The sequence below is a fragment of the Rhinoraja longicauda genome, chromosome 6 (genome assembly GCF_053455715.1).
Source record: "Rhinoraja longicauda isolate Sanriku21f chromosome 6, sRhiLon1.1, whole genome shotgun sequence".
Lineage (NCBI taxonomy): Eukaryota > Metazoa > Chordata > Chondrichthyes > Rajiformes > Arhynchobatidae > Rhinoraja > Rhinoraja longicauda.
The window spans coordinates 6,947,130-6,969,693 of NC_135958.1; positions in this window are offsets into that span (position 1 = coordinate 6,947,130).

Sequence of the window (22,564 nt, forward strand, 5' to 3'; positions counted from 1 at the left end):
GACAGGCCGTTTAGCCCACCCAGTCCGTGCCGACTAGCGATCCCCACACGCTAACACAATCCTACACACACTAGGGGCAATTTTACATTTACACCAAGCCCAATAACCGACAAACCTGTGTGTCTTTGGAGTGTGGGAGGAAACCGAAGATCTCGGAGAAAACCCGCGCAGGTCACGGAACAACACACAGACAAGCACCCATAGTTAGGGTCGAACCCGGGTCTCTGGTGCTGAAAGGCAGTAGCTCTACCGCTGCGCCACCATGCCACCTCTTTGAGTCTCATTGTCTGTAACTCGTTTTCACCTAGCCCACAGCTAACAGTGGCCTATGTCCTTTAACATAGTTGCTTTATTTGCACATCTTTCACTCATTTGTTACATCACCGTCTGTATCTCTCGTCTCCCTTTCCCCTGACTCTCAGTCTGAGGAAGGGTCTCGACTCGAAACGTCACCTGTTCCTTCTCTCCAGAGATTCTGTCTGTCCCTCCAGCTTTTTGTGTCTATCTTTGGCGTAATATGAGCTCGACATATCCAACGGATATCTGGCATGATTAAGATATTGGATTTCTGAATCCATTTCATTGTCGTTTGGTCTATCATTCAGTATTACCGTTGATTATCAAGCTCATTTGTTACAAACCGGTTGTAATAAGATTCATGGAAATGCATTGAAATGCACATAGATATGAGATACAGCAACCAGTCTCCCAGTATAAATCCCGCGATCTCACACCTCTATAGTCGTGGGATCAAGTCTTGCAAACCTCAGTATGCGTGGCTCAGTTTTTTTAAACTTTTGTTTAGTTTGGAGATACAGCGCGGAAACTGGCCCTTCGACCCACTGAGTCCGCGCCGACCAGCGATCCCCGCACATTAACACAATCTTACACACTCGACGACAATTCACACTTCTTCCAAGCCAATTCACCTACACACCTGGACGTCTTTGTAGTGTGGGAGGAAACTGAAGATCTCGGGGGAAAAACCCACGTAGTCCCAGGGGGAACGTACAAACTCCGTACAGACAGCGCCCGCAGTCAGGATCGAACCCGGGTCTCCGGCGCTGCAAGTGCTGTAAGGCAACAACTGTAAGGACGGCACGGTGGCGCAACGGTAGAGTTGCTGCTTTACAGCGAATGCAGCGCCGGAGACTCAGGTTCGATCCTGACTACGGGCGCTGTCTGTAAGGAGTTTGTACGCTCTCCCCGTGACCTGCGTGGGTTTTCTCCGAGATCTTCGGTTTCCTCCCACATTCCAAAGACGTACAGGTTTGTAGGTTAATTGGCTGGGCAAATGTAAAAATTGTCCCTAGTGTGTGTATAGGATAGTGTTAGTGTGCGGGGATCGCTGGGCGGCGCGGACTTGGTGGGCCGAAAAGGCCTGTTTCCGCGCTGTATCTGAAATATGAAAATATAAAACTCTACCGCCGCACCGCCCTTATTTCATATTTCAGCCAAGCTGTTGGATGAAGGACGTACGATAGCCGCCAAATGCTGGAGTAACTCAGCGGGTCAGGCAGCATCTCTGGAGAGAAGGAATGGGTGGCGTTTCGGGTTGAGACCCTTCGGATGGAGACTTATTCCAGGAGGGGAGCCTAGTAATTCTGTATCTCTACACACTTCATGTCAGTTTATGCACAACGCCCACAGCCTAAAGTTTTAGTATTAGAGATACAGGGCAGAAACAGGCCCTTCGGCCCACCGAGCCCGTGCCGTCCCAGTACACTGGCACTATCCTCTACACACCAGGGACAATTTACAATTCGTACCGCAGCCAATTAACCTACAAACCTGTCGTCTTTGGAGTGTGAGAGGAAACCGGAGCTCCCGGAAGATACGCACTTTGTCACAGAGGGAGCATGCAAACTCCACACAAGCAGCACCCAGAGTCAGGTTTGAAGCCGAGTCTCTGGCGTCGCGAGGCAGCGGCTCTATCCGCTGCGCCACCATGCCGCCGATACAGCGGATTAAATAATAACGATAAGAACTTTGCAGTGTCGTCCACAAACTATCTACCTCATTGGTGACCCACGGACTATCCTTGATCAGAATTTGCTGGCTTTACCTTGCACTGAACGTTATTCCCTTATCATGCATCTATACACTGTAAATGGATCGATTGTAATCGTGTATTGTATTACCACCAACTGGACTGGTCAGCACGCAACAAAAGCTTTTCATGCTGGACCTCGAAGGTAGACACAAAATGCTGGGGTAACTCAGCGGGTCCCGAAACGTCACCCATTCCTTCTCTCCTGAGATGCTGCCTGACCCGCTGAGTTACCCCAGCATTTTGTGTCTACCTTCGATTTGAACCAGCATCTGCAGTTATATTTCCTTCACACGGTACCTCGGTACACGTGACAATAGACAATAGACAATAGACAATAGGTGCAGGAGTAGGCCATTCGGCCCTTCGAGCCAGCACCGCCATTCAATGTGATCATGGCTGATCTTTCTCAATCAGTACCCCGTTCCTGCCTTCTCCCCATACTCCCTGACTCCGCTATCCTTAAGAGCTCTAAGACAATAAACTAAACGGAACAGTTCCGCATGCCTAGTGGATAGTTTAACATGGGATGGGTAATAGTGGTGGTCAGATCATTTGAGGTAAAGTCAACTATAAATGGCTCGAACTATAATACTCATCTTGTCAGAGTTTCCTCTTCTCTAATCCTCGACAAATACGAACCTTTGTTCCATTAGCTTCATGGCTGGCCAAATAACCCCGAAATAGCAATAGGTTTAGCCCAATGCCTTTGTCTTTCTGTTGAATACACTGAAGAATGAACAGAATCAATTTATATCGACAAGCACTTGTTTTCAGCGTCACAGTGCGATGTAGTGATGACCCTGTAAATTCGATTCCAGATTCTGGATTCGAAAATACAGATTCCATTGAAGTCCCTGTGGTTGAATATTTGAAGAAACGCTGATATTTGGACAGGGAAAGGCCTGGATAGAGTGGGTGCGGAGAGGAAGTTTCCAACTAGTGGGAGAGTCTCGGCCAAGAGGCCACAGCCTCAGAATAAAAGGACGTACCTTTTCGAAAGGAGACGAAGAGAATTTTGTTTTCAGTCAGAGGGTGGTGAATGTGTGGAATTCATTGGATGCCAAATCAATGGATATTTGTACGGCAGGGATTGATAGATTCTTGATTAGTGCGGGGTTGGTGTCAGGGGTTATGGGGAGAAGGCAGGAGAATGGGGTTAGGAGGGAGAGATAGATCAGCCACGATTGAATGGCGGCGTAGGCCAGAAGACCAAATTCTGCTCCTGTTACTTATGAAACTGAGGTACGATGCACAGGGAAAGGCTTAGTTTAGTTTAAAGATACAGGCTCCTGAGCCCAACGGGTCCATGTGAAACATTGATCACCCGTTCACACTAGTTCTGTGTTCATCCACTAGGGGCCAGATTAACCTACAAACCCGCACGTCTTTGGGACGTAGGAGGTGAGCGGCCAGGGCAAAGCTAGATGTGGCCACAGGGAGAACATGCAAACTCCACACAGGCAGCACCTGAGGCCAGGATTGAACCCGGGTGTCTGAGGTGGTGAGGCAGCAGCGCTACCCACTGCGCACGCCACGCTGCTGCCCCTGTAAGGATATGAGCCAAGCACGGTAAATGGGACGTGCTTGGATGGGGATTCTTATCGAAACGTATAAGATTATTAAGGGGTTGGACACGTTAGAGGCAGGAAACATGTTCCCAATGTTGGGGGAGTCCAGAACAAGGGGCCACAGTTTAAGAATAAGGGGTAGGCCATTTAGAACGGAGATGAGGAGAAACTTTTTCAGTCAGAGAGTTGTGAATCTGTGGAATTCTCTGCCTCAGAAGGCAGTGGAGGCCAATTCTCTGAATGCATTCAAGAGAGAGCTAGATAGAGCTCTTAAGGATAGCGGAGTCAAGGGGTATGGGGAGAAGGCAGGAACGGGGTACTGATTGAGAATGATCAGCCATGATCACATTGAATGGCAGTGCTGGCTCGAAGGGCCGAATGGCCTCCTCCTGCACCTATTGTCTATTGAAACCTTTGTCAGCATGGACAGGTCGGGCCGAAGGGCCTATTTCTGTGCTGGACAACGACACGATACTCTTACTATCTACTGCGTTTAGTCATTGAAATAGCAGATTGAAATTTCCTGACACGTTGTGGTGCTCCGGGGGGGGACAGGTCGATGGATCTATGGCATGGGAATCCTGTGCACCTTTTGGTCGGCAGTTCAAATCCCACACTATCTACTAGCTTCTGGGTAAAACTACCGATAATGGCGGTGAAAGTGCAATGCCTATCCGTGCCCTCCTTTGGGTGAGAATTGCCAGTGATTGAGATATAAACCTCCAGCACTGACAATTCTGGCCATTCGCTGCTCATTTGCTCTTTGACCGAAGGTCAGAATATGCGCCCGATGTTTATTTTTCCCAAAACTCTTCTTAGTTTAGAGAGACAGCGCAGAAACAGGCACTTTGGCCCACCGGGTCCGCACCCACCAGCGATCCCCGCACACTAACACTAACCCACACACTAGGGGCAGTTTACACTGACACCGAGCCAATTAACCTGCAAACCTGTACGTTTTTGGAGTGTGGGAGGAGACCGGAGATCCAGGTGAAAACCCACGCGGGTCACGGGGAGAACGTACAAACGCCGCACATTTTTGACGGAAACCGTAATCAGGATCGAACCCGGGTCTCCTTGTTAAGATGTGCAAGTTGGTGTTGTGTTAGGAAGGAACTGCAGCTGCTTGTTTACACCGAAGAACGATGCAAAATGCTGGAGCAACTCAGCGGGACAGGCAGCATCTCTGGATAGAAGGGATGGGTGACGTTTCGGGTCGGGAAGAACGTCGTGAGAAGTCTGAAGAGAGGACTCGACCCGAAACGTCACCCATTCCTGTAAGAAGTATAGATTTCCACAAATCGTTTAACTTCAATATAAGCGTTTTATTACAAATACAATGCAGAGAGCAGGTGAGAAAACCTGTGTATGGCACACCTCACGGTTACAAAGTGAAACGGATTCAATCAGCAGCATGATACAGATAACACTACAAAAGTCAGGCATGGATCATAGATCAGGTCAGCAATACGAAAGTCAGGCATGGATCAATCCGCCTAGGGGATTGATCTACAATTCCTCCTCTCCAGAGATGCTGCCTGTCTCGCTGAGTTACTCCAGCGTTTTGTGTCCACCTTCAGTATATATTTGCAGTCAGTACTTCAGGAGACTGCTAAGCTGTCAAAGGCTGCAGCATCATGGAGTCATAGAATTGACTGGGACAGGAATTGAATGGTGCGGCACAGTGGCGCAGCGGTAGAGTTGCTGCCTTACAGCGCCAGAGACCCGGGTTCAATCCTGACTACGGGTGCTGTCTGTATGGAGTTTGTACGTTCTCCCCATGATCACGTGGGTTGTCACCAGGATCTCCGGTTTCCATCCACACTCCAAAGACGTACAGGTTATAGACAATAGACAATAGACAATAGGTGCAGGAGGAGGCCATTCGGCCCTTTGAGCCAGCACCGCCATTCAATGTGATCATGGCTGATCATTCTCAATCAGTACCCCATTCCTGCCTTCTCCCCATACCCCCTGACTCCGCTATCCTTAATAGCTCTATCTCGCTCTCTCTTGAATGCATTCAGAGAATTGGCCTCCACTGCCTTCTGAGGCAGAGAATTCCACAGATTCACAACTCTCTGACTGAAAATGATTTTCCTCATCTCAGTTCTAAATGGCCTACCCCTTATTCTTAAACTGTGGCCCCTTGTTCTGGACTCCCCCAACATTGGGAACATGTTTCCTGCCTCTAACGTGTCCAACCCCTTATTAATCTTATACGTTTGTATGTTAATTGGCTTGGTATAAATGTGAATTGTCCCTGGTGCTTGTAGGATGGTGTAAGTGTGCGGGGATCGCTGGTCGGCGCGGGCCCGGTGGTCCAACGGGCCTGTTTCTGTGCTGTATCTCTAAATGAATCTAAAACTAAATTGGACAGCGTAGAAACAACGCCCTTCGGCCCATCTCATTCATATCAATCGCAACGCCTTTCTATGCCAATGTCACCTGCTTTCATTAGGCCCATATCCCTCTGTTCTTTTCCTGCCCAAACAAAGGGAATAGAGTCCCTTGCCTAAGGTGGAAGAATCGAGAACTGGAGGACGTAGGTTTAAGGTGAGGGCGGAAAGATCTAAGGAACCTGAGGAGTAACTTTTTCACCCTAAGGTTGGTGGGTGTATGGAACGCACTTGGGAAGAGGTAGTTTGAGGCAGAGACCATCACAACGTTTAAGAAACAATTAGACAAGTACATGGATAGGACAGGTTTCGAAGGTATGAGCCAAACGCAGGCAGGTGGGACTAGTGTAGAAGGGACATGTTGGCCAGTGTGGGCAAGTTGGGCCGAAGGGCCTGTTTCCACGCTGTACAACTCTACGACTATATATCTGTCCAAGTGTCAAGATTGTATCGGCCTCCATCACTTCTAGCGTATGACTATCACACCTCTAGTGTGTATGGAATGGATGTGAAAGTTGGATAACATTGATCGATGGTCGGTGTGGGCCGAAGAACCTGTGTCCATGATGTATCTTCAAACTAAACTAAGCTCCCTAGAGTGTGCATATAAGTAACGGCACGGTGGCACAGCGGGAGAGTTACTGCCTTACAACGCCAGAGACCCGGGTTCGATCCTGACTAAGGGTGCCGTCTGTACGTGGTTTGTGCGTTCTCCGCGTGACCTGCGTGGGTTTTCCCCGGGTGATCAGGCACTCCAAGGACGCATAAGTGTGTGGGTCAATTGGTAAAAATTGTCCCTAGTGCGTAAGATAGTGCGAGTGTAGCCGTTGGTCAGCACAGACTCGCTGGGCCGAAGGGGCTTTTCCCCTGCTCTTTCCCTGGGCTGAACGAATGTACGTTTACGGTAACTATGGGAAACAGGGCATGAAGGCATGACATCTTTAAAGATGTGGCTGTGAATGCTTGCTCTCCGCAGACGAGTAAGGTATAAAACCAAACAGCAGAGGCGTAAGCCAGTAATTCATGGCAGTCTGTGGGCAGGTTGAATTATTAACGGCTCCGATCCCCTTTAATGAGATTTGTAAACATTCCTTTCAAAGGACAGGAAACACTTCTGGCATCCTGGCCAATATTAATTCATCACCCAAGACCTAAAAGCAAATGATCTGTTTATTTATTTTACGGCTGTTTTCGTGGGACTTGTCCACAATTCTCAAAAGGCCACACTTCATTGATTGTAAAGTGCAAGGGGGACATCCTGAAGTTATGAAGTTATCCTGGAGATAAATGATCCTTTTTACATTTTCTCGAATCAGCTGCGCGGGTCTGGAATTTGGATGCATAAGTTTTAGTTTTGATTTTAGTGATACGGCGCAGGAAGAGGCCCTTCGGCCCACCGGGTCCGTGCCGGCCAGCGATCCCCGCACATTAACATTAATCCTACACACACTAGGGACAATTTACATTTCTACCAAGCCAATTAACCTACAAACCTGCACGTCTTTGGAATGTGGGAGGAAACCGAAGATCTCGGAGAAAACCCACGAGGTCACGGGGTGAACGTGCAAACTCCGCACAGACAGCACCAAGTATAATGTGCATGAAAGTGATTGCTCCAAATTGGGCCGCACGGTGGCGCAGCGGTAGAGTTGCTGCCTCACAGCGTCAGAGACTCGGGTTCCAGCCTGACCGCAGGTGCTTGTCTGTACCGAGTTTGTGCGTGACCTGCGTGGGTTGTTGTGTAGAATTGTGCAGAAAGGAACTGCAGATGCTGGTTTACACCGAAGAGAGACACAAAATGCTGGAGTAACTCAACGGGTCCGGCAGCATCTCTGGATGGGTGTCAGGGGAAATGGGGTTCATGGGGGAAGAGTTAGATCAGCCATGATTGAATGGCAGAGTAGACTTGACGGGCCGAATGGCCCAAGTCTGCTCCTATCACTGATGAAGAAAAGGAATAGGTGACGACTCCGAGACAAGAAGAATCATATGATAGGCAGAGACAACCGGAGATAACGATCTTAACAAGAGTATTAAGAATGTACGGTGACACTTTAAAAGGAAATTAGAACAGCAAAGAAGTGTCACAAACTATCACTGGCAGACAGGATCAAGATAAATCCAAAGGCATTTCATAACTATAACAGCTGCAGATAAATTACAATAGACAATAGGTGCAGGAGGAGGCCATTCGGCCCTTCGAGCCAGCACCGCCATTCAATGTGATCATAGCTGATTATTCTCAATCAGTACCCCGTTCCTGCCTTCTCCCCATACCCCCTCACTCCGCTATCCTTAAGAGCTCTATCTAGCTCTCTCTTGAATGCATTCAGAGAATTGGCCTCCACTGCCTTCTGAGGCAGAGAATTCCACAGATTCACAACTCTTTAACTGAAAAAGTTTTTCCTCATCTCCGTTCTAAATGGCCTACACCTTATTCTTAAACTGTGGCCCCTGGTTCTGGACTCCCCCATTGATTAAATAGGATCGTTTTAGTTCACGGCGTGATCAGAGGTCCGCACGGACTCGGTGGGCCGAAGGGCCTGTTTCCGAGCTGCGTTTCAAAAGTCTAAAGACTTAAAGCGTGGAAAGAGGCCCTTCGGCCCGCCGAGTCCACGCCGACCATCGATCACCCATTCACATTAGTTTAATGTTCTCCCACTGTCTCATCCACTCCCTGCACAATTTACAGGGGCCAATTAACCTACCAACCCGCACGTCTTTGGGATGTGGGAGGAATCCGGAGCACCCGGAGAAAACCCACGTGGTCACAGGGAGAACGGACTCTGTTAAGCTTTGAACGAGTTGAGACGAAGAGCCCGTTTGTGTCGTATTACCCAATGACTCTGAACTGCAATGAGATGAGATTAGTTTATCTTGGCTTCATGGTCGGCACTGACATTGTGGGCCAAAGGGCCTGTTCCTGTGCAGTACTGTCCTGCATTATCACCTTCAACGAATTCGGATGTATATATTGTTAAAAATGTTGGATGAGGGCAAACATGTGTGCTTTGGAAACAATAGACAATAGACAATAGACAATAGGTGCAGGAGTAGGCCATTCAGCCCTTCGAGCCAGCACCGCCATTCAATGCGATCATGGCTGATCACTCTCAATCAGTACCCCGTTCCTGCCTTCTCCCCATACCCCCTCACTCCGCTATCCTTAAGAGCTCTATCCAGCTCTCTCTTGAAAGCATCCAACGAACTGGCCTCCACTGCCTTCTGAGGCAGAGAATTCCACACCTTCACCACTCTCTGACTGAAAAAGTTCTTCCTCATCTCCGTTCTAAATGGCCTACCCCCTTATTCTTAAACTGTGGCCCCTTGTTCTGGACACACAACACAACCCGAATATCACTTATTCATGTTCTCCAGAGATGTTGCCTGACCCGCCCAGTTACTCCAGCATTTTGTGCCTTGTTTTCGTAAACCAGCATTCTGTAGCATCCTCGTTTCCGCATTTATTTGGTTTGTGTTTAGAGACACAGCGTGGAAACAGGCCCACCAAGTCTACGCCGACCACAATGTGCAGGACAATAACTGCAGATGCTGGTTCAAATTGAAGGTAGACACAAAATGCTGGAGTAACTCAGCGGGTCAGGCAGCATCTCACAAAATGCTGGACCAAGGATCACCTTGTACACTAGCACCATCCTACGCACTGGGGACTACACACAGGAGCCTAGATAGAACCTTAGATAGAGCTCTAGGGGCTAGTGGAATCAAGGGATATGGGGAGAAGGCAGGCACGGGTTACTGTCTGTGGATGATCAGCCGTGATCACAATGAATGGCGGTGCTGGCTCGAAGGGCCGAATGGCCGCCAACTGCACCTATTTTCTATGTTTCTAACCTGCAAACGGGCAAGTCTTTGGAATGTGGAAGGAAAACGGAGCACCCGGAGGAAACCCACGCGGTCACGGGGAGGACGTGCAACCTCCGTGCAGACAGCGCCCGTGGTCAGGATCGAACCCGGGCGTCCGGCGTTGTGAGACAGCAACTCTACCGCTGCGCCACTTACTATCAGCTTACCATGTGCACTGAAAGGTTCGGGAAGCAAGGCTTAAAGGAAAGGGTTCGGCTGCTGTAATCTCCCAATAAATAATAACCTCGTTAAATTTCAGTACTAATATGATTCTGTCACACATAAAAGAAGGACAACAGATTGCAGGAGTATAATGAATCACAGCAGTGGTACACTGTCACCAGATTAATTTAGGAATGTGCTCAGCTCATTTCCAAATCCCAGGGAGAATGAGTGTAAAATGTTCCGAATAAGTGTGTAATTATGACATCTGTTTCTGTCTTAGTACCTTTTCAGAGAAAACTGACAAAGGAATAACAAGTTTAAAGACGTGTTAACACTTTGATAGCAAATGTAATTGAAATTTAACTAAAGTGCAATGAAGATAGAAATGGGTTTGTCCCCACCCACCCACCATTTTGAACCACAGTTTGGACAAGTGTGTCTTTGTGTCGTGCCGAACAGCATTTGTTGTAAACGATTGCATGGTTTTGCTTTATTGCAAAATATATTAAATGGTGTGAGAGTTAAAATAGGCATAGAGGACGTTATACTTAGGGGCGGCACGGTGGCGCAGCGGTAGAGTTGCTGCCTCACAGCGCCAGGGACCCAGTTTCAATCCTGACTACAGGTGCTGTCTGTACGGAGTTTGTATGTTCTCCATGTGACCTGCGTGGGTTTTCTCCGGGTGCTCCGGTTTCCTCCCACACTCAAAAGGCCTACCGGTTTGTAGGTTAATTGGCTTCGGTAAAAATTGTAACTTGTCCCTAGTGTGTGTAGGATAGTGTTAATGTGCGGGGATCGCTGGTCGGCGCGGGTCCGGTGGGCCGAAGGGCCTTTTTCCGCGCTGTATCTCTAAACTAAACTAAGATATTACGGAGACTAGGAACTGCATTTGCTCGTTAACTAAAAAAAAGACACAAAGTGCTGGAGTAACTCAGCAGATCAGGCACCATCTCCGGAGAACAAGGGATTAGTAATGTTTCGGTTCCCAACCTGAAACGTCGCCTATCCCTGTTCTCCAGAGGCAGCATGCCTGACCGGCTGAGTCACTCCACCATTTTTATGTATTTTTTTCCAACAGATATTAGTTTTTCTGTACATTCTACGGTATTATTTGTAATATATTTAATTTATAAATGTTAATTTATTTTCACTAGCAATTCTCAAAACTACTTAATCCATCGGAATAATTTTACTTGAGGCCATTTTAGACAATTGGCCACAGAATTTGGTGTGATCAGGAAATATCAAATTACACTACAAAAACGTACAGGTTTGTAAGTTAATTGGCTCGGTATAAAATGTAAATTGTGTCTAGGATAATGTGCAGGGATCGCTGGTCGGCACGGATTCGCTGGGCCGAAGGGCCTGTATCTCGAAGCTAAACTAAACTAAATTGGCACGAAGTGCTGGAGCAACTCAGTGGGTCAAGCAGCATCTCTGGAGAAAAGGAATAGGTGGCCTTTCGGGTCGAGAGAACCTTCGTCGGACACTTTCAGCTCTATGTCGCTGCCTGCTATGTACAGTATTTTGAATCATCGTCCCAAAATATTAAGTCAGATATCAAGTAAACTAAACTAAACGAGAAATCGCCCTGGCCTCCATTTGGTATGAAATGCATAAACAGCTGAGAAGGCAGCAGAGATCCACTCTATAACACTCTTTGTCAGCCCTTTCCACAGGCACAGCCTTATATATTTATCACTGCCTTCTGCTTTCTTTTCTGTGCCAGTTTTCAATCAGCCCCATTAACTTGCTTAACTTCAAGGGGCCGAGAACTACCACACACCTTCCGAAAATGAAGGCCAATTGTATCCCTCATTCAGCGACTCGCTTGAAACGGTCGGTGTTTCCTTCCCTCAGAGGTGTTTTTAATGGCACAGAAGCCGTTGAAAGTTTGTGCAACGGGAAAGCCCTGCTTTGAGTGTGTAGGCCCTGCGTTGGTCTGTCTGTCAGTGCCGGCTCATGTCTTGAACGCAGAAACACTGCTTGGTTGATGTGGCCAGCCACCCTGTTTCCAGCTTCCCCTCAACCTACAAACTGCTTCGGGAGCCGTTGTGAGAAGATAGTCACAAAATGCCGGAGTAACTCAGCGGGACAGGCAGCATCTCTGGAGAGAAGGAATGGGTGGCCTTTCGGGTCGACACCCTTCTTCAGACTAGTAGCCATTGTGTTTGTACAGGCAGGGGATAGGGTGACTGATATGAAAATTGGAAAATCCACAGCACATTTGCATCCCCCAGTGCTAGCTGGTGTAGATAGCTGGGTAGAGCTGCTGCCTTGCAGCGCCAGAGACCCTGGTTCAATCCTGACTACGGGAGCTATCTGTACGTTCTCCCCGTGACCTGCGTGGGTTTTCTCCAGGTGCTCCGGTTCTCTCCCACACTCCAAACACGTACAGGTTTGTAGGTTAATTGGCTTACATAAAATTGCAGTCATATCCCTAGTGTGTAGGATAGTGCTAGTGTACGGGGATTGCTGGCCGGCGTGGACTCGGTGGGCCGAAGGGCTTGTTTCCGCGAGTCCGGGCCTACCAGCGATCCCTGCAGATCAAGACATGACTGGTTTTGATAAGTCGCAGTATTGAAATTTAGATTTTGCGCTCCCAAACTACATGGTTGGTAATACTGTCTGCATGCAATATTGTATCACAAGACCAGCAGCGCAATCAAGGACGAGTCGACCCCGGCCACTCCCTCTTCCCCCCCCCCCCCCTTCCCCCTCTCCCATCAGGCAAGAGGTACAGAAGTGTGAAAACGCACACCTCCAGATTCAGGGACAGTTTCTTCCCGGCTGTTATCAGGCAACTGAACCATCCTCTCACCAAGTGGAGAGCGGTCCTGACCTCCCATCTACCTCATTGGAGACCCTCGGTCAAGAGTCAAGAGAGTTTGGCCCAGATAGAACAATGAAACTCTTACTTGCAGCAGCACAACAGAATATGTAAACACAGTGCACTGTAAACTATATAATAAACGAGAGAGGAAAGGTCAGTGGGTGTATATATGAGTGTGTATGTGTGTATATATATATCTATATACTAAAACTCTCGTTTGTGACTGAACTTCAACCAAAACGGTACACGATAGCACGACAATTTTAGGCCCACCTTACTCACCATTGTCACTTTAGTGATAATGCAAGTAGTTTTATTGAAATCGGCCTTCTCAGCTGTTTATTCACATTTTAAAGTTTAAAAGGAGGGGAGGGGGAGGGGAGGAGGGAGGGGGGAGTGCGAGAGAAGGGAGGGGGGGGGGGTTGAGGAGAGAGGGGAGGGGGTGGGAGGACAGGGTGCTGCACCAATGCAGGAGAGGTTTGGGCCCAACGGGTCCACTTTGTCTAGTATCATATAAATATACACACACACACACACACACACACACACACACACACATTCACACACACACACACACACACACACACTCTCTCACACACACACACACACACACACACACACTCACACACACACACACACACACACACTCACACATTCACACACACACACACTCTCTCACACACACACACACACACACACACACACTCACACATTCACACACACACACACTCTCTCACACACACACACACACACACACACACACACACTCACTCACACATTCACACACACACACACTCTCTCACACACACACACACACACACACACACACTCACACATTCACACACACACACACACACACACACACACACTCACACATTCACACACACACACACTCTCTCACACACACACACACACACACACACACACACACACACACACTCACACATTCACACACACACACACACACACACACTCACACATTCACACACACACACACACACACACACACACACACACACTCTCACACACACACCAAACAAACGAACAGCAAACACTAATAGTGCAATGACTATCTTTAGTTGAACTGTACTGGACGTTATCTTGCATTAAACGTTATTCCCTTTATCCTGTATTTGTACCCTGTGGAAGTCTCGACAGTAATCATGTAGAGTCTTTTTGCCGACTGGATAGCACGCAACAAAAATGCTTTTTCACGTTATCTCGGTGCACGTGTCAATAATAATAATAATAAGGTAAACTAATAAAATAAACGAGAAAACATTAATTATTCCAAAAGGATCACCACAGAATAACAGGTCGGGACATTCAAACGAGTAGATTAGTTCAGTTTAGAGGTACAGCGCGGAAACAGGCCCTTCAGCCCACCGAGTCCGCACCGACCAGCGATCCTCGCACACTAACACTACCTTACACACACTAGGGCCAATTTACATTTATACCAAGTAAAATTAACCTGCAAACCTGCACGTCTTTCGAGTGTGGGAGGAATCTGAAGATCTCGGAGAAAACCCACGCAGGTCACGGGGAGAACGTACAAACTCCGTACAGACAGCGCCCGTAGTCGGGATTGAACCCGGGTCTCTGGCGCCGTGAGGCAGCAACTCTACCGCTGCGCCACCGTGCTGGTTTACAAGGATTTTTTTCTCCAAATTGGGTACTTAATGAAAAGAATTGGCCGTTATTTTGTAATTTTTCTTTCCTGCGTTTCATTAGAGAAACAGCCCTAAATACACAATGTCCCCAGGGCTGGACAATCTCTAACACTGTTCATGTAACTAGGATACCGTGTATAAATAAAAATTGATTGACTGATTCATTGATTCATTTTGTTTACTGAATCGGTTCCTGACATGTTGAAAGGCCTGACATTTTAAATAGCTCAACGATATTTATTAGTCAATCTGACCCTTTTGCAGGCAGGCTACCGATTGGAACTGGTGGTCAGAAAATGCACTCTGTTATTAAGCTTTCTTGGACAGTATTTCTATGGTTGGAGTCTTTAAGCTACCTCTGAATTCCTTACCCGACAACAGAATGCTAAAGGTGACAAAAAAAATCAAGGCACAATTGGTATAAAGAGATGGCAAACATAATTATAAAAGCATTATAGAATCCATTTTGTGCGGCACGGTGGCGCAGCAGTAGAGTTGCTGTTTGACAACGAATGCAGCGCTAGAGACTCAGGTTCGATCCTGACTACGGGCGCTGTCTGTACGAAGTTTGTACGTTCTCCCCGTGACCTGCGTGGGTTTTCTCCGAGATCTTTGGTTTCCTCCCACACTCCAAAGACGTACAGGTATGTAGGTTAAATGACTGGGTAAATGTAAAAATTGTCCCTAGTGGGTGTAGGATAGTGTTAATGTGCGGGGATCGCTGGGCGGCGCGGACTCGGTGGGCCGAAGGGCCTGTTTCCGCGCTGTATCTCTAAATCTAAATCTAAATCATTTTCCCAAGTCACCTTGGAGCAGGGCAGAATGTGCAGGGAGGGAGACAGACACGGAATGCTGGGGTAACTCAGCGGGACAGGCAGCATCTCTGGAGAAAAGGAATGGATGACGTTTCGGGTCGAGACCCTTCTTCAGTGTAGGAAGGAAGTGCAGATGCTGGTCTACAAGATGACGCAACGGTAGAGTTGCTGCCTTACGGCGCTTTCAGCGCCAGAGACCCGGGTTGGATCCCGACCACAGGCGCTGTCTGTACGGAGTTTGTACGTTCTCCCCGTGACCTGCGTGGGTTTTTCTCCGGGATCTTCGGTTCCCTCCCACACTCCAAAGACGTACAGGTTTGCAGGTTAATTGGCTTGGTGGTAAATGTAACTTGTCCCTAGCATGTGTAGGATAGAGTCCAGAACAAGTGGCCACAGTTTAAGAATAAGGGGTATGCAATTTAGAACTGAGATGAGGAAATATTTTTCAGTCAGAAAGTTGTGAATCTGTGGAATTCTCTGCCTCAGAAGGCAGTGGAGGCCAATTCTCTGAATGCTTTCAAGAGAGAGCTAGATAGAGCTCTTAAGGATAGCGGAGTCAGGGGGTATGGGGAGAAGGCAGGAACGGGGTACTGATTGAGAATGATCAGCCATGATCACATTGAATGGCGGTGCTGGCTCGAAGGGTCGAATGGCCTCCCCTGCACCTATTGTCTATTGTCTATTGTCTCGGGTCGAGACCCTTCTTCAGACAATTTTCAGCTCAATGTTGCTGCGTCCTATATATTTTTTTAATCTTTGTTCCAAATATTAAGTCATTTGTTTTCAATTTAGTTTCAGTAATATGTTGCTTCTGACTACCTCTGTGAGCTTTTCAGGATGTGAAATCAATCGAAGTTAATTTATTTTTGAAGTAAATTTAATTAAATAATCCTCATGTCACTACATGGAAAGTTGATCAATTCCATTCTGCAAAATCAAAGTTAGCAATGAGGTTAGTTTGTGGCCACGGCTATTTTTCACACATTTAACATTAGAATTTTAGTTTAGTTTAGAGGTACAGCGTGGAAACAGGCCCTTCGGCCCACCAAGTCCGCAACGACCAGCGATCCCCGCACACTAACACTGTCCCACACACACGAGGGACAATTCACAATGATACCAAGCTAATTAACCTACAAACTTGTACGCCTTTGGAGTGTGGGAGGAAACCGAAGATTTTGGAGAAAATCCACGCAGGTCACGGGGAGAACGTACAAACTCCGTACAGACAGCACTCATGGTCAGGATCGAACCCGGGTCTCCGGCGCCGTGAGGCAGCAACTCTACCGCTGCGCCACCGTGCCGTGCTAATTGTTTCCTCTCAACCCATCAGGTGGTGCCAGATGCAGGCTGTGGGATGTGTTCATGGGCCAGTTTTTAGGGGCTTCAGGGGACCAAAATAAAAGCCCAGGTTCGATCCTGACCTCGGGTGCTGCCTGAGCGGAGTTTGCACGTTCTTCCTGTGGCTGCGTGGGTTCCTCTGGGTGCTTTGGTTTCCTCCCACATCCCAAAGACGTGCAGGCTTTTCGGTTGCCTAGCCTCTCTAGATCGCCCCTAGTGTGTGTAGGGAGTGGATACGAAAGTGGGCTACCAATGAAAAAGGCAGCCAGTATCATCAGAGGCCCACACCACCGTCACCACGCTCTCGTTTCACTCCTGCCATCGGGAAGAAGTTATAGGAGCCTGAAATCCAACGTCCAGCTGGTTACAGTTGTACAAGATGTAGGAGAGGCCACATTTGGAGTACTGTGTTCAGTTTTGGTCACCCTGCTATAGGAAGGATTTTATGCTGTAAAGAGTGCAGTGCAATGTGTGAGAAGGAACTGTAGATGCTGGTTCAAACGGAAGATAGACACAAAAAGCTCGGGTCAGGCAGCATCTCTGGAGAAAAGGAATGGGTGACATTTCGGGTCGAGACTCTTCTTCAGACTCTAAAGGGTCTTGACCCGAAACGTCCCCCTTTCCTTCCCTCCAGAGCTGCTGCCCATCCCGCTGAGTTACTCCAGCATTTTGTGTCTACCTTCCATTTAAACAATGGAGCAAAGAGGTCCTTCTGCAGTTGTACAGGGCCCTAGTGAGACCGCACCTGGAATACTGTGTGCAGTTTTGGTCTCCAAATTAGAGGAAGGATATTCTTGCTATTGAGGGCGTGCAGCGTAGGTTTACTAGGTTAATTCCCGGAATGGCGGGACTGTCATATGTTGAAAGACTGGAGCGACTAGGTTTGTATACACTGGAATTTAGAAGGATGAGAGGGGATCTTATCGAAACGTATAAGATTATTAAGGGGTTGGACATGTTAGAGGCAGGAAACATGTTCCCAATGTTGGGGGAGTCCAGAACCAGGGGCCACAGTTTAAGAATAAGGGGTAGGCCATTTAGAACAGAGATGAGGAAAAACTTTTTTAGTCAGAGAGTTGTGAATCTGTGGAATTCTCTGCCTCAGTGGGCAGTGGAGGCCAATTGTCTGAATACATTCAAGAGAGAGCTAGATAGAGCTCTTAAGGATAGCGGAGTCAGGGGGTATGGGGAGAAAGCAGGAACGGGGTACTGATTGAGAATGATCAGCCATGATCACATTGAATGGCGGAGCTGGCTCGAAGGGCCGAATGGCCTCCTCCTGCACCTATTGTCTATTGTCTATTGTCTATAAACCAGCATCTGCAGTTCTTTCCTACACATGTTGCCTGCCCCGCTGAGTTACTCCAGCTTTTTGTGTCTATTTAAGAGTGCAGAGAAGATTTACAAGGAAGTAGCCTGGTCTCGAGGGCCTGTGCTGCAGGGAGAGGTTGTTTCTGTCCGATTCACCTCTAGCCCATTGCGGACATTGGACTTTGTCTCTGGAACTGATGCGCTACAACGCTGAGAACTATATTCTGCACTCTCTATCTTCCCCTTTGCTCTACCTATTGTGCTTGAACATGGCTTGATTGTATTAATGTACAATGTTATCTGAATTGATTGGATAGGATGCAAAACAAGGCTTTTCATTGTACCTCAGTAGGTGACAGTAATAAACCTAAACATTTGCCCAAAATCAAACATGGTCAGTTTCCATCTGTGCAGAATGATCTTAGTGTTTCTCATTTGTATTTTCAGAGTTGTAGCTTTGTGTCTTGTAAATGCTGTGCTGAAAGTACGTGAGCTTCTCTGTTGTATTCGTGTTCATGTCATCGAGTCATAGAGTGATACAGCTTGGAAACAAGCCCTTCGGCCCAAGTTGCCCACATCGGCCATCATGTCCCTGCTACACTTGTCCCACCTGCCAGCATTTGGTCCATATGCCTCCAAACCTGTCCTATCCATGTACCTGTCTTAACTGTTTCCTAAATGTTGGGATGGGCTCTGACTTTGTGTGAAAAAGTTACCCCTCAGGTTCCTATTAAATCTTTTCCCCTTCACCTTCAACCTATGTCCTCTGGTCCTCGATTCACCTACTCTGGGCAAGAGTCTCTGTGTAGGTGCACTCATAGAATCTTATTAAACAAACATGAGGGAGAGCTCCTTTTCAGGTTTACGTCTATTATTGTCATGTGTACTGAGGTACAGTGAGAAGCTTTGTCCTGCATGCTATCCAAACAGATCAGATAATATGTGCAGGAAGGAACTGCAGATGCTGGTTTAAACTGAAGATAGATACAAAATGCTGGAGTAACTCAGCGGTACAGACACCATCTCTGGAGAGAAGGAATGGGGGACGTTTTGGGTCGAGACCCTTCTTCAGACTGAGAGACAGGGGAAAGGGAAACGAGAGATATTGAACAAATGAATGAAAGATGTGCAAAAAAACGAATGATGATAAAGGAAACAGGTCATTGTTTGCTGTGGGCTGGGTGGAAATTAGTTACAGACAATGACACTCAATAAGTAGTATAAGAAAATAACTGCAGATGCTGGTATAAATCGAAGGTATTTATTCACAAAATGCTGGAGTAACTCAGCAGGTCAGGCAGCATCTCGGGAGAGAAGGAATGGGTGCCTCCTGAGATGCTGCCTGACCTGCTGAGTTACTCCAGCATTTTGTGAATAAATGACACTCAACAAGACGTCTTTGGGTGGGGGAGGGATGGAGATAGAGAGGATGCAAGGGTTACTTGAAGTTCGATAAATCAATATTCATACCAATATTCAGATAATACTGTACATAAATTCAATCGGGGCAAGTTCAAGTTGAGTAGGTTGAGCAAAGGGGAGAATAGAGAGTGCAAAGCATAGTTCTCAGCGTTGTAGCGCTTCAGTTCCAGAGACAAAGTCCAATGTCCACAATTGGTTGACAGAGGGGAAGAAGCTAGTGGTGTGTGTTTTCAAGCTTCTGTACCTTCTGCCCGACAGGAGAGGGGAGAAGAGGGAATAACCAGGGTTAGACAATTCTGCGATTACAGTGGCTGCTTTTCTGAGGCAGCGTGAAGTGTAGATGACGGTCAATGGCGGGCAGTCAGGTCTCTGTGGTCTGGGCTACATCCACAACTCTCTGCAATTTCTTGCGGTCTTGGGCAGAGCTGTTCCTCCTGCAGTCCAGAGACGTGCAGGTTTGTAGGTTAATTGGCCTCTGTAAAATGGTCCTGGAGTGTAGGACAGTGCTAGTGTATGGAGGTGGTCGCTGGCTGGCTGGCACGGGCTCGGTGAGCCGAAGGACAAAACAAATATGCACGCCAAATGCACATACACGTTGCGCTACATTCACGTGTGAAAAACGACTATTATTTCCAACAGTCTGTAGTTCTTGGACTGCATGTACAATGTCAGGATCAGTTTCTGTGGATTGGAGGGTAGCTAATGTTATCCCACTTTTCAAGAAAGGAGGGAGAGAGAAAACGGGTAATTATAGACCAGTTAGTCTGACATCAGTGGTGGGGAAGATGCTGGAGTCAATTATAAAAGACGAAATTGCGGAGCATTTGGATCGCAGTAACAGGATCGTTCCGAGTCAGCATGGATTTACGAAGGGGAAATCGTGCTTGACTAATCCACTGGAATTTTTTGAGGATGTAACTAGGAAAATTGACAGGGGAGAGCCGGTGGATGTGGTGTACCTCGACTTTCAGAAAGCCTTCGACAAGGTCCCACATAGGAGATTGGTGGGCAAAATTAGAGCACATGCTATTGGAGGTAGGGTACTGACATGGATAGAAAATTGGTTGACAGACAGAAAGCAAAGAGTGGGGATAAATGGGTCCCTTTCAGAATGGCAGGCAGTGACTAGTGGGGTACCGCAAGGCTCGGTGTTGGGAGCCTTGCGGTACAATTGTCTATTGTCAGCTATTTACAATAAACATCAATGACTTGGATGAAGGGATTAAAAGTACCATTAGCAAATTTGCCGATGATACAAAGCTAGGTGGCAGTGTGAACTGTGAGGAAGATGCTATGAGGTTGCAGGGTGACTTGGACAGGTTGTGTGAGTGGGCGGATGCATGGCAGATGCAGTTTAATGTAGATAAGTGTGAGGTTATCCACTTTGATGGTCAGAATAGGAAGGCAGATTATTATTTGAATGGTGTCAAGTTAGGAAAAGGGGACGTACAACGTGATCTGGGTGTCTTAGTGCATCAGTCACTGAAAGGAAGCATGCAGGTACAGCAGGCAGTGAAGAAAGCCAATGGAATGTTGGCCTTCATAACAAGAGGAGTTGAGTATAGGAGCAAAGAGGTCCTTCTGCAGTTGTACAGAGCCCTAGTGAGACCGCACCTGGAGTACTGTGTGCAGTTTTGGTCTCCAAATTTGAGGAAGGATATTCTTGCTATTGAGGGCGTGCAGCGTAGGTTTACTAGGTTAAGTCCCGGAATGGCGGGACTGTCATATGTTGAAAGACTGGAGCGACTAGGTTTGTATACACTGGAATTTAGAAGGATGAGAGGGGATCTTATCGAAACGTATAAGATTATTAAGGGGTTGGACATGTTAGAGGCAGGAAACATGTTCCCAATGTTGGGGGAGTCCAGAACCAGGGGCCACAGTTTAAGAATAAGGGATAGGCCATTTAGAACAGAGATGAGGAAAAACTTTTTTAGTCAGAGAGTTGTGAATCTGTGGAATTCTCTGCCTCAGAGGGCAGTGGAGGCCAATTCTCTGAATACATTCAAGAGAGAGCTAGATAGAGCTCTTAAGGATAGCGGAGTCAGGGGGTATGGGGAGAAAGCAGGAACGGGGTACTGATTGAGAATGATCAGCCATGATCACATTGAATGGCGGTGCTGGCTCGAAGGGCCGAATGGCCTACTCCTGCACCTATTGTCTATTGTCTATTGTCTATTGTCAGGCCTATCATGAGTGTATTCTGGTATTTATAGAAAGATAATTGAACAGAAATACTTTTTACAACACAAAGAAAAAATTGTTTTGTTTTGTTTTTTTATTTTGTTTTTTTCCGTACACATCCCTATTCTCTTGGTATTGAATAAAATTGTCCAGAACAAGGGGCCACAGTTTAATAATAAGGGGTAGGCCATTTAGAACTGAGATGAGGAAAAACTTTTTCAGTCAAGAGAGTTGTGAATCTGTGGAATTCTCTGCCTCAGAAGGCAGTGGAGGCCAATTCTCTGAATGCATTCAAGAGAGAGCTGGATAGAGCTCTTAAGGATAGCGGAGTCAGGGGGTATGGGGAGAAGGCAGGAACGGGGTACTGATTGAGAATGATCAGCCATGATCACATTGAATGGCGGTGCTGGCTCGAAGGGCCGAATGGCCTCCTCCTGCACCTATTGTCTATTGTCTATTGTCTAAAAGAACAATGGTCATAGTCTCTAAAGTCCAGCACAAACACTCTCACCATTAACCAACTCCTCTCGGTTGCAACTGCTGTCTTATATTGGCGTCTGTAAATTGTTCCCGGTGTGCAGGATGGAACTAGTGTGTGGGTGCGGACTCAGCGGGCTGAAAGGTCAGATTCCATCCTATATCTCTACACTATACTAAACTACAACGGACTTTCTTTAAGATTGCATTGCAAACTTCGGCTTGCGTTATTTTGGGCTGTTTACCTAGTGTAATTGATAATTGATTATGTTGTTATTATCATATTTTGTTTCTTTGGTTAATGTGCCTGTAAAGCTGCAGCAAGCAAGGATGTCCATGTTCCATTCCTGGAGCTTGTGACAATTAAACGCTCTTGACTTTTGACTCTTTTATGGTTAACTCTAAATCATTCAAAGATACTCTCCGACCAAATAACAAGGCACCAAGATCGAAGGC